Below are 12,812 nucleotides of genomic sequence, written 5' to 3'. Positions count from 1 at the left end.
TCAGGGTACAATCCTCTGCTGCAGAAAACCGGAGCGTTTTGGAGCAGAAAGATGTGGAGGTCGTGCGCCTCCTGGAGTTGGTGTTGGAATGTTTGGCGGAGCTGGGAAGATGGTTTTCAGCATTTTCCTCACATTTCTGGGTGCCATCCTCAGGGCTGCAGAGTCTGTTGTGAAGCGCTGCTGTCCTGGGGCAGTTGGAATTGATTTGTTTTCATTCCTGCTCCTTCCGGTTTTTGGGGTAACAGACTGGGTCCAGATGAATCTGTTTATTGATGGAATCCGCGGATGAGTGCCCTGCTTCTAGAAATTCTCTGTCTGCCTTCTCTTTGCCCTGTCCTATTACTATTGTGCTGTTCTCACCAAACCTTGCCGTCTACTTGCCGGATTGCTACTCGGGACAGTTGGTCCGTGACAATTCCTGACTGCCACACAATTTCTTTGCCAAGAATGGATATTCCCACGATTTCATTCCCAGATATCTGGCACACGAAATTCGCAACGAGGATATGCCACCAGGCAATTTGAAAAGGATACTCCCCTTTGTTAAAATAAATTGCTGGGAACTGACAGTCAGACTCCTCTGAACACACTGGGTTACAACAGACACATAAACCGACAGCCTCACTCAGACAAAACTCCCCAGAACACAACAACCAATACCCATCATGTACACCTGTTTGTGTAGATTCCACGCAGCGACTGCATGAAACACTATATCGGAGAAACAGGCCGACAACTAGCGAGCTGCATTCATAAAGTTCAACTCACCCATAAACTCCACCGACGGCTGTTCCTTGGAGCTATCCACAGGGAACTGAGTGTCTCGGATTCCGGGGCTTGGAACTTGGATCATATGACCGTCTGTGACACTGGTTACTTCCGGGTGTGACGTCACTCCTGATGGAACACATGTAACTCCCGATTGCTCATTGAGAAATCCATCCACCATAGCAGCGCAGAGAAATATTTCTGTTGTGTTTCTGGTACTGATCCTGACATGTCCTCTAGTGCTGAGCTTATCTGTGTTGCCTGATGGATCGGTGCGTGTTTCCATGATCGGATTGTGTGCAGTTATCTGCGGTTTAGCTGCAATAACGTGTGTTAGAAACCCAGGTCCACCAGTCTCTATTTTGTTTTTCTCAAATTATGCAGAATTGCAGCACAGTAAAGTGTCAATTAATATTGGGAGATGACATACAGAGGCGTGTGAAATGCAGAGGTTTTAGTGACACTTATACAATGGTTAGAGATTACCTTCATTCAGGAGATAAGGTTGCAGAATGGGTTTGGGAAGAGATTAGGAAGAGTGAGGAAAGAACTCACCAGCAGACGCAGTTTACAAGCCCACTCGCAGTTCCCGCAATGTGAAATAAAATGTACAAGAAATAAATAGTGTGTGAGTGATTAAAGATGGCAATAATCATGGTTGGGTTTAATTTCCCCGCTCCCACTCCCGGTTCCATTGTAAAGGAAGTTTGGAGAACAATAAACAATAAATCACATCTGTCCCACAGAACATCGCGAGTCATATCTTGGCCATCGATTACTTTACAGGTGACTTAGCCTCTGTCTTTTCATGGAAACCATCTCTTTCATTGTTACCATCAGGAAGGGCCATATATTTTGCCAGAAAACAAAAGTCACTGACCTTTATTTTTTTCATATCCAAGAACACTTAAATCACCAGCTCCCTTGGTCAACTCTACCGCCCACGTTAGCAAAGAAATCTGGCAAATTGACAGTTTGATTTTCCTTTCAATAAATAATTGTGACTCCGTGTGTCTGCAGTCATCTCTTCCTAACTTTGTGCTTTCCTTGGTTTAGCATCTTCCAAGTGACAGCAAAGATATTAGAGCAGTTGGAAGCATTTTCGCCTATCAAGTCGGCGAGTTTTCAATGAGATCACGGGCTGATTTGTTTAATTCTCAACTCCCCTTCTCAGCCTTATCTCCCTGGCCCTTGATTACGAATTGACTAAATGTCTGTCTGTCTCAGCCTTGAAGGCCCTCTGTTCGAAAGAATTCCACTGATTTGCTACCCTCTCATAGAGAGAATATCCTCCCCATCAGAGTCTTCAATGTTTGACCCCTTCCGCTGTGATGAGGCTCTCTAGTCCCACATTATCCTGGGTGTAAATCAGAGCAAAATGAACCCCTGAAGGTAGATCTACACTCTCTACTGCCAGCTGTGAGTATTTGAAAACATTTCATATTTTGACATCTGATTAACCAATTAGAGCTGATTTTGCACATTAGATTTACTAATGGAGAGTCTTCTTCAAGAGCACTTCAATGGCTGTAATTCAGCTGGCGGTGTAAGTGCTAGTCAAACACAAGGACACTTGGTGCACTGCCATGTTTATGAATCTCTCTGCACATGAAAATGGATCCTTCCCATCCCCTTTACCTCTCATCAATGTGTGTGTCATTCAACTTGATCTCCCAGCATCCTCCTCCGTTCTGAACCAAGAGAGGGTGACAGTGAATACTGGGGTCATGCTGCGGACAGGACAAGCCAAATACTGGTGTTTCAGGTTACAACTCTCCATTCTAGAAGAAATATTCAGCCACTTGTACGCAAGTGTGTTCGGGGCAGAGTGATTAAAGCGATGGGTTAGTAATCCATTGGTGTTTCCCCATGCAGGGTCCAATCCTACCGACTGCATCTTGAACAACTTCCTGTCGGGTACATTCTCGCTCAACTTTCAGAAATCCCCTGTCAGCCGACCAGGCCAGTTATTTGATTAGACATGGGCTGCTCGAGTTCTTCATCAGAAATATCCCACACTCCAACCGTTATTCCTGTATCTCTTTTCACAGAGACTGCTAGGCCCATCGAGCTCCTGCAGTATTCTGTGAATGTACTGCCCAGAAGTGCTGCTTTTTATTAGAATCCTTTAATCCCAGTCCCTCTGTTCACTGCCTCTGGTCAGTGGTAACACTTGCTCCTGCTCGTCAAAGTGCCCAGGCCCACGGTTCCCACTCCCATCATTATAAACAGCCGCAGGAAATTGCCGGTTAACCATCTTTACTCCAAAGAGAAACTCACCAGCCTCGGGAATCTCTCCACAAAACGGGACTTCTCATCCCTGGACACGGTGTAAGACAGAGGATTGTGAAGAGATTTTGGGAAAAGATTGTCAGTTGGCAGGTGCACAAATGTTAAAGGCACAACCCGTATAACAGTTTCCAGCTTTGTGAATCTTCGGGAACTCTTTGGGAAATGGAAGCAGAGGAGAATTAAGAAGGGTGAACTGTCGGGCTGAGCAGAAACAGTCAAGACACCTTGCCCTTCTTTAAGAGGACACCACATGAACTGATCGGAGACATTGAAAGAATTCTCGTTCCTGTACATGAGGAATACAAAACTCATCTGGACTCTAGATCAATGAAATAACTCGGGACCACACAAGACACTGGGATGCTCGAAGGGAGATGGTCCCGGTTGGAGGAGAGCTGGTTCCCAGTGACATGGGTGTGTCTGTAGTGTGTGGGATCAGACTGTTCCCATGTCGCCATAATGAATGTCTCAGTCTATATTCTGGCCAAGTAAAACTGATAGAGGACAGTTGGCGTTCTGGGAAGGGCAGACTGAAGTGGGAAGTCAGTCAGAGCCTGCTTTAGAGGATCGTGCAAGGTGTTAGGTTAGAGGTTTCAGCACATTCGACTGTTAAATGAAAGGTTCCCGGTTCAAGAGCCCCCAGGGCGACAGCGATGGTTGTTCTTGCTGCATCTGTTTTGGATGCTGCACAGTTTCGTGTGTCGAGTGGGGTCAGAAAAATGTTCTCCAAACGGAACCCTTTCGTGTGAGGATCCACAAAGAAGTTTCTGCGTTGCTTTAATGGTTCATGTAAAGAACTGTGGATTCTTGGAATCTGAATCAAAAACAGAAGTTGCTGTCGAATCTGACGGGTTTGGCAGGACCTGTGGGAGATTACCGAGTTCTGATGAAGTTTTGAAATGTTGTCTCTGATTTTCTCTGCATAGCTGCTGTAAGATCTGCTGAGTTTCTCTTGCAATTCCTGTTCTTGGTTTTAAATGAATGTCCGTTCCATCTATCAGGATGATACAACCAGACCCACCATTCACCAACATTTAACGCTTTTGCAAACTGTGAAGTGATTGGATTCAAACAAACCCGATAATGATTCACTCTTCCTCAGCTCCACAATGAGAGACACCTGGAAAATGAAGAGGACAGTGTGGTTCTGGAATCGTCGATGCGTGTTTAAGGCAATGGACTTGAAATTCATTTGGCTTTGCCCTCACAGCCTGGAATCCTACCGGTTACGATTCAGTAATGTCAACAAATAAAAAAGGGAGATTACACCCTGTCTTCATCTTTCACATATAAAACACAGGAGAAGGGAAAATAAAGACATTTCAGACAGGTTGGGAATGGTGACAATCCATAACCCTCTGCCTTTCAGGGTACAATACGCAGACATCCCCAGAGAAAGTTGAGACACTATGAGTTGAACAATTCCATCCCAACTTTGTTGGAGCTACAAGCCAACCATCGGAAAACGAGATGAAAACAGTCAGGGGCCAGTCTTCGACTGGTGCAGACTTGATGGGCCGAAGGGCATTTTCTGTGCTGCAGACCTCTTTGACCAGCTGCGGTGAGCTGGTCCGAGAAACTGGCGGATGTGAAGCATATGGAACGGGACGAATCCTGAGACCTCTGTTTGTTTCCATCTGTGGGTAAATATGAGGTTGAGTTCCTCGGCGGTGTTACAACATAATGTCACCATGTCCAACTTCAATCCCATTGTTGGGTCATTTAAGATCACAGGGAGAATCCCATTTAGATTCACCCTGGTAACATCAGAAAGGCAGGTTTATGGGAACTGGGACTAGAATAGATGGAGGTCCAATGACCCGCACTGCAGATGGGCCGAAAGGTCTTTTTCACGCTGTAAAAATCGGAAGAAACGGAGAAACTAATCTGCGGCAAAAATGATCACAGATGAAAAGACAAAAGCGGTTTCATGATGAAAACACACAGTGCCTTTACTTTTTGCTTTCCCTGTTAGCCTCCTGGTGAGGATTCAGTTTTCTCACTGTTGCAGCAATTGGAGTTTTCCACCATGCCGCAGCAAGTGCCACAGCACTGCTGCCTCACAGCGCCTGAGACCCGGGTTCAATTCCCGCCTCAGGCGACTGACTGTGTGGAGTTTGCACGTTCTCCCCGTGTCTGCGTGGGTTTCCTCCGGGTGCTCCGGTTTCCTCCCACATTCCAAAGATGTGCAGGTCAGGTGAATTGGCCATGCTAAATTGCCCGTAGTGTTCGGTAAGGGGTAGATGTAGATGTAGATGTAGATGTAGATGTAGATGTAGATGTAGATGTAGATGTAGATGTAGATGTCCAGAAGGGCCTGTCTCCACACTGTACGTAATCTAATCTAATCCTCGTCCCATCAATCGTGGGGTCAACTTTCCCGAAGCCGGGAATGACGTATGGAGCTGACAATTGATCAAGTGTTGTCCCATACTTAATGCAGAGTAACCTTAAACAAAGCACTGTGAATGTTGGAATTCGGAATCAGAAACGGAAATTGACAGAGAAATTCGGCAGACTTGGCAGCATCTGTGGAGAGGAACAGGTTTAATGTTTCAGATCGACAGAACCAGGCTAGCTTTGCATTTTATTGTTTTAATGCCAGAGGAATTGTCAGTTTTACTTTGCAAATCAGCCTATTTATCAGAATATTACAGTAACTGAGAAATGTCAACTTTCTGAATGTCAACCGACCTTTCCGGTAGTAATGCTGATCCCGTTGCATTGAGCTGGTGAAACGCTGGCCTTCAATTGTTATTTTTTATTCCCCTTTCTGTCAGTGGGCACCCATTTTAAATGGAGAGTTTTATTTTCAGGCTCTACCTCAATATGCGTCTCGACTCGTCTATCATTTCCTCTGCGTATCCACCTCACTCTCTTCCACATTCTCCCACTCTCTGTCTATCAATATCCCTTATTTTCTATTTCTGCTCTTTGAAAAGTCTGACATTCGGAGATAGTTTGAGAGTAGACCTACTAATGGGCTTTCCCCGCCCCTGACTGGAGTGTGTAGAACTGTACTCACATTCTCCGGGTAGAGTATATGTCACTGAGGCCTGTGGTAAGGTGACATTTCTTCACTCAAAATATGATGAGCTTTTACAATTCTTAATAGAATTCATAATCCACCAAACTAAAACAATTTCACCCCAATTATACGATTTAAGTGAAGTCTTTGCTTCAATTGAACGAATGAATGCTGACAGTAGAAAATGAGGGGTATCATCTTGCAGTGTGTGTACCATTTCCACAACATTGCTGGGATATCTGCAGTGTCTCCTGCCTCACCTCGTTATTCCCAACAAAGTGGGAATGCAGAAGGGAGAATAAAAGTGGAATTAGAAAGATAGAGCATTGACTGATGGGGCCACAAGAGGCGGTAGGACGTGGGAACATGAAATACCAATGGGCTGAGCTCAAACACCAGAAGGATTCTGAGCTGTCTCTTTCGGTATGGTGGATCAACAAAATGGCATTTACGAGATGGTTAAGTAACGAACCTTCAATATACAGGACATGCAACGCCAGGATTTGACACCTTCCTGGTCTGGTTATTACCGGGCACTTTAACTAATTAATCCACGGAGACAGCGCAGACACTGCTCTTCAAATCCAGATCTGCAGTTCATTAACTAGTCAATCAGAGTAACTAGGACATTTGTTTCGGGTTGAAAGTTGCTCGGTGAGAATTTAAATCAGCCTCCTCTTATACAGAAAAGAATAGTTGACAGCTGGACATTCCCCAGTGAAAATGCACAGAAAGAGGCAATCGCTTCTTGCGTTGGGTTCAAACTGATCCCTCCATCTTCATTAAACTGACAGGATAAAGAGGATGTGTTCATCCTCCTGGAGCCCATGAACTGCGTTAATATGTACAGAGGGAATATCACCCCAAGAGAACAGGGTTATTGTGGTGAATGGATCAGGAGTGTTGTGTGAGTCAGTACAAACAGTGGGCAGTATAGACTGATCTTTTAGTTCTAACATTGAGCCTTGCTCCACCAGCTCCTCTCTCACTTACTGATTCAAGCCTTCTAGGCGTCTCTACCTTTCATTTTATTTCAATCACCCTGCTCCACGGAGCTACAGCCATGATACTGTTAGGGAGAGAGTTCCAGGATCTAGACCCAAAAGCACTGTCGGAGCAGCGAGATATTTCCAACTCAGAAAGGCGACGTCCGAGATGGGTGATTTGTGGATATAGTTCTCTCGTGTATCTGTTGCTATTTTCCTTCTAGATAAATGCAAACAATCACTGGGTTGGTCTGGGTCTGTGTTCTGTGAGGAAGCAGGAGTTAGTTTTCAATAAGATAACTCACAAGAAGAGAAATAAATCTTCATTTCCTGACTGGGAATTGTATCCCGGTCTGGGCATTACAAACTCAGATTCCGAACCAGTGACCCTACTGAAGCTGACAGTAACACTTGTGACCTGATCTGTCCAGACTCTGTGCATGATCTTCACGTTATCATCATCTTCAGCAGCAATGTTTCTCTCTCTAAGTTTACAAACAATTCATATTGCCGCCCTGGTTTCAATGTGAAGAAAGCGGAGCTGTGCTAACCTGATTTACTGCAGGAAGGTACAGAACAGTTTGATACTAACAGCGGCTCGTTTTGAGGCGTTGATCTGCAGTGATGGGGCGGCCCCAATAAAGCCTTCGTTCAAATCGTCTGATTCCAAATTCCATGCTGGAAATGACCAGAGATTTCTCGCTGAATTTGTTCAGGATCTTGACTGGAAGTGACACTAAATCCTAGTATGAAAGTACATTTCAGTGGAGTGCATCATAAGATAGCGGAGTGACTGTGAATAAAATGCTGGAGACGTCCAGCAGAAGAACAGGCGACACAGAAGCAGGCACCTGAGGACAAATGTATTTGCTTTGCCATTGAAAGGCCCTGTTACACAAAGTGGTTGATCACCTTATGACTGTTGTTTCCCAGATCTCCATGTTTACATCACATATGGAAAGGTGTCCAGCGTGTGTGTGTACATCCGGCTAGTGAAGCAATAGATAAAACATCTGACTTTGAATCAGACGATTGTAGGTTTACATCCTACATCAAAAGTTGCCGCAGAAGCAGAGCGGAAGAGTCGGACATCGCACAGAGCCGTGGTAATAGGGGACTCCATCGTGAGAGGAACTGACCGGGGTTTTTGTGGCAGCAGACGGGATTTCAGGATGATGTGTGCCTTCCTGGTGCTAGAGTGAAAGACATCGCGGACATCCTCAAGGAACGAGGGTGAAGACCCCGAGGTGGTGGTACACGTCGGCACAAATGATGTCGGGAAGAAGAGGAGGAACATACTACAGCGAGACTTCGCAGAACTAGGAAGAAGGCTGAAAAGCCGGATGTCCAAGGTGGTTATCTCCAGTTTGCTTCCAGTTCCTCGGGCTAGTGTGGCCAGAAACCGGGAGATAATGGACTTGAACGTGTGGTTGGGGAACTGGTGCAGGAAGCAAGGCTTCAAGTTCATGGATCACTGGGGTATATTTTATGGTAACCATAAGTTCTACAAGAGAGACGGCTTGCACCTTAATAGATCAGGGATCAGCATTCTGGCAGGCAGGTTTTCTGCTGCAACACCGCTACATTTCAACTAAGTAGCGGGGGGAGGGGACAAGCTGGATGTTTAAAAAGGAAATTGAAGGGGTAGTTAGAACAAGAGAAGTCAAGAAAGACAACTGTATCAAGGAGGCAGAAAACTGGAAAAGGCATCTTGCTGTAAAGTTGAGTGAAATAAGGGTTGAGGGGAAGGGTGAGAGCAGTAACAAATTAAAAATTCTATATATGAATGCACGAAGCATTAGACACAAGGTGGATGAGCTTGAGGCTCTTTTGGAAATTGGCAGATACGATATTGTGGGGATAACTGAGACGTGGCTTCATGGGGACAGGGCCTGGGAAATGAATATTCAAGGCTACACGTGCTATCGTAAGGACAGACTGACGGGCAGAGGGGGTGGGGTGGCCTTGTTGGTAAGGGAGTATATTCAGTCCCTTGCGTGAGGGGAGCTAGAGTCAGGGAATGTAGAGTCAGTGTGGATAGAGCTTCAAAACACTAAGGGTAAAAAGAACCTCATGGGAGTCATCTACAGACCCCCAAACAGTAGTCTGGATGTCGGATGTAAGTTGAATCAGGAGCTGAAATTGGCTTGTCGCAAAGATGTTACTACAGTTGTTATGGGGGATTTTAACATGCAGGTAGACTGGGAGAATCAGGATGGTATCGGGCCTCAAGAAAGAGACTTTGTGGAGTGCCTCAGAGATGGATTTTTAGAGCAGCTGGTGCTGGAGCCGACCAGGGATAAGGCGATTCTGGATCTGGTATTGTGTAACGAACCAGAATTGGACAGTGACCTCGAAGTGAAGGAGCCATTGGGAAGTAGTGACGATAATACAATAAGCTTCAATCTGCAATTTGAGAGGGAGTGGGTACAATCGGAAGTGACAATATTTCAGTTGAATAAAGGGAAATATGGAGCTATGAGGGAGCAACTGGCCAAAGTTCAATGGTGCAATACCATAACAGGGAAGACCGTGGAGGAACAATGGTGGATATTTCTGTGTATAATGCAGAAGTTGCAGGATCAGTTCATTCCTAAAAGGAAGAAAGATCCCAGGAAGAGACATGGGCGGCTGTGGCTGACGAGGGAAGTAAAGAAACATATAAAGTTAAAAGAGAAAAAGTATAACTTAGCGAAGATAAGTGGGAAAACTGAGGACTGGGGAGCTTTTAAAGAACAACAGAGGATTAGTAAGAAGGAAATACGCAGAGAAAAAATGAGGTACGAAGGTAAACTGGCCAAGAATATAAAGGAGGATAGTAAAAGCTTTTTTAGGTATGTCCAAGGCAAAAAAATGGTTAGGACAAAAATTGGGCCCTTGAAGACAGAAACAGGGGAATATATTACTGGGAACGAAGAAATGGCAGAGGAATTACATGGGTACTTCAGATCAGTGTTCACTGGGGAAGACACAAGCAATCTCCCTGAGGTAACAGTGGCTGAAGAACCTGAACTTAAGGGAATTTATATTTGCCAGGATTTGGTGTTGGAGAAACTGTTAGGTCTGAAGGTTGATAAGTCTCCGGGACCTGATGGCCTGCATCCCAGGGTACTGAAGGAGGTGGATCGGGAAATCGTGGATGCGCTGGTGATTATTTTCCAGAGTTCAATAGAATCGGGGTCGGTTCCTGAGGATTGGAGGGCGGCTAATGTTGTGCCACTTTTTAAGAAGGGTGGGTGGGAGAAAGCAGGAAATTATAGACCAGTTAGTCTGACCTCAGTGGTGGGAAAGATGCTGGAGTCTATTATAAAGGATGAAATTATGGCACATCTGGATAATAGTAACAGGATAGGATAGAGTCAGCATGGATTTATGAAGGGGAAATCATGCTTGACTAATCTTCTTGATTTTTTTAAGGATGCAACTCGGAAGATGGACGAGGGAGATCCAGTGGATGTAGTGTACCTGGACTTTCAGAAAGCTTTTGATAAAGTCCCACACAAGAGGTTAGTGAGTAAATTTAGGGCGCACGGTATTGGGGGCAAAGTACTAGATTGGATCGAGAATTGGTTGGCTAATAGGAAACAAAGAGTAGTGATAAACGGCTCCATTTCGGAATGGCAGGCAGTGACCAGTGGGGTACCGCAGGGATCTGTGCTGGGACCGCAGCTTTTTACAATATATGTAAATGATATAGAAGATGGTATCAGCAATAACATTAGCAAATTTGCTGATGATACAAAGCTGGGTGGTAGGGTGAAATGTGATGAGGATGTTAGGAGATTACAGGGTGACCTGGACAAGTTAGGTGAGTGGGCAGATGCATGGCAGATGCAGTTTAATGTGAATAAATGTCTGGTTATCAACTTTGTGGCAAGAACAGGAAGGCAGATTACTACCTCAATGGTATCAAATTAGGTAAAGGGGCTGTTCAGAGAGATCTGGGTATTCTTGTCCACCAGTCAATGAAGGCAAGCATGCAGGTACAGCAGGTCGTGAAGAAGGCTAATAGCATGCTGGCCTTCATAACAAGAGGGATTGAGTATAGAAGCAAAGAGGTGCTTCTGCAGCTGTACAGGGCCCTGGTGAGACCACACCTGGAGTACTGTGTACAGTTCTGGTCTCCAAGTTTGAGGAAAGACATTCTGGCTATTGAGGGAGTGCAGCGAAGGTTCACGAGGTTAATTCCTGGAATGGCAGGATTGCCTTACACGGAAAGACTGAAGCGACTGGGCTTGTATACCTTTGAGTTTAGAAGACTGAGAGGGGATCTGATTGAAACGTATAGGATTATGAAAGGATTGGACACTCTGGCAGGAGGAAACATATTTCCGCTGATGGGGGAGTGCCGAACCAGAGGACACAACTTAAAAATACGGGGTAGACCATTTAGGACAGAGATGAGGAGAAACTACTTCACCCAGAGAGTGGTGGCTGTATGGAATGCTCTGCCCCAGAGGGCAGTGGAGGCCCAGTCTCTGGATTCATTTAAGAAAGAATTGTGTGGAGCAGAGAGCGGAAGTGAAGCACAAGGAGCTGGTATGATCCTGAGACATCTGTTCCTCCCGGGATATGTTTCTGTGTGTCTCCCTCTGTGGGTGAAAATGAGGTTCAGTTCCTCAAGGTGGTTCCAACACAGTGTGACCATGTGAAACCTCAGTCCCATTGTCGTGTCGTTTAAATTCACAGTGAGAATCGCGTTGATATTTGCTCTGGAAACATCAGTACACATAACATTTTGAGCCAAAACTAGAAACTGGGACTGGAATACATGGATACCTGATGAGCTGCAATGTACGATGGGCCGAACGGTCTCTTCCCACTCTGTAGAAGCTCGAAGGCAAGGAGGACCTAATCTGCAGCAAAACTGATCAGAAATGAAAAGGGAAAAGTGTTTCCATTCTGAATAAATGTAAGGCCGCCTTCTGCCTTCCCTTGTAGTCTCGTAGCCAGCATTTGGCGCTCTCGCCGCCATGACACGGGTTCTATTCCCGGTCAAGGAATGCGTGCTTTGTTCTACACACGCATCGTGGTAAGAATATTTCTGAACACTTTTCCAAAGCTGGCAGGACATCGGTTTTGTGCCAACCGTTTTAAAGTTTAACAGAAAACCAAGAGATGCAGATGTTGGAAATCTGAACCAAAAACAAGAATTGACGTGCAAACTGAATAGTCCTGACAACATCTGTGGGGAGAAACAGAGACAATGATTCACAACGACAGAACCAGATTAGTTCTTCATTTCTAGACCACAATGCCGGGATAATGATCAGTTTTATCTGTCGAATGAGGATAGTTATCAAGATCCTTTTTTTTTGCCAGTTAGCAGCCATGTCGACCCGAGATCTGATTCTTTCAGGGTCTACCTCAAGATGGGTCTCTCATTTTCTGTCTTTCTCTCTGTGTATATACCTCACCCTTTATCATATTCTTTGACCCTTTATTTCCCAATATCCCTCATTTTCCAATCCTACTCTATGAAAAGCCTGACTTTCAGGGATAGTTTGAGAATGGAGCTGTTGAGAGGTTTTCTGGAACCTGGCAGGAGTCTGTAAAACTTGGCTCACATCCTACGGATAATACGTCTGCCACTTGGATGTGATACAAGGGAGCATTTCTTCCTCAAAATACTGTAACCCTTTCGAAATTAAAGTTGCATTCCTAATCCAATAGAAAAAACAACTACAACTATAGGAGAACATGGAAGCATGAATGATGCTGTAAAATGAATGAATGGC

This window comes from Chiloscyllium punctatum, chromosome 14 (genome assembly GCF_047496795.1).
Source record: "Chiloscyllium punctatum isolate Juve2018m chromosome 14, sChiPun1.3, whole genome shotgun sequence".
Taxonomy (NCBI): Eukaryota; Metazoa; Chordata; class Chondrichthyes; order Orectolobiformes; family Hemiscylliidae; genus Chiloscyllium; species Chiloscyllium punctatum.
The sequence above is the reverse complement of the archived record's forward strand: the minus strand, read 5'-3'. Positions refer to the sequence as shown.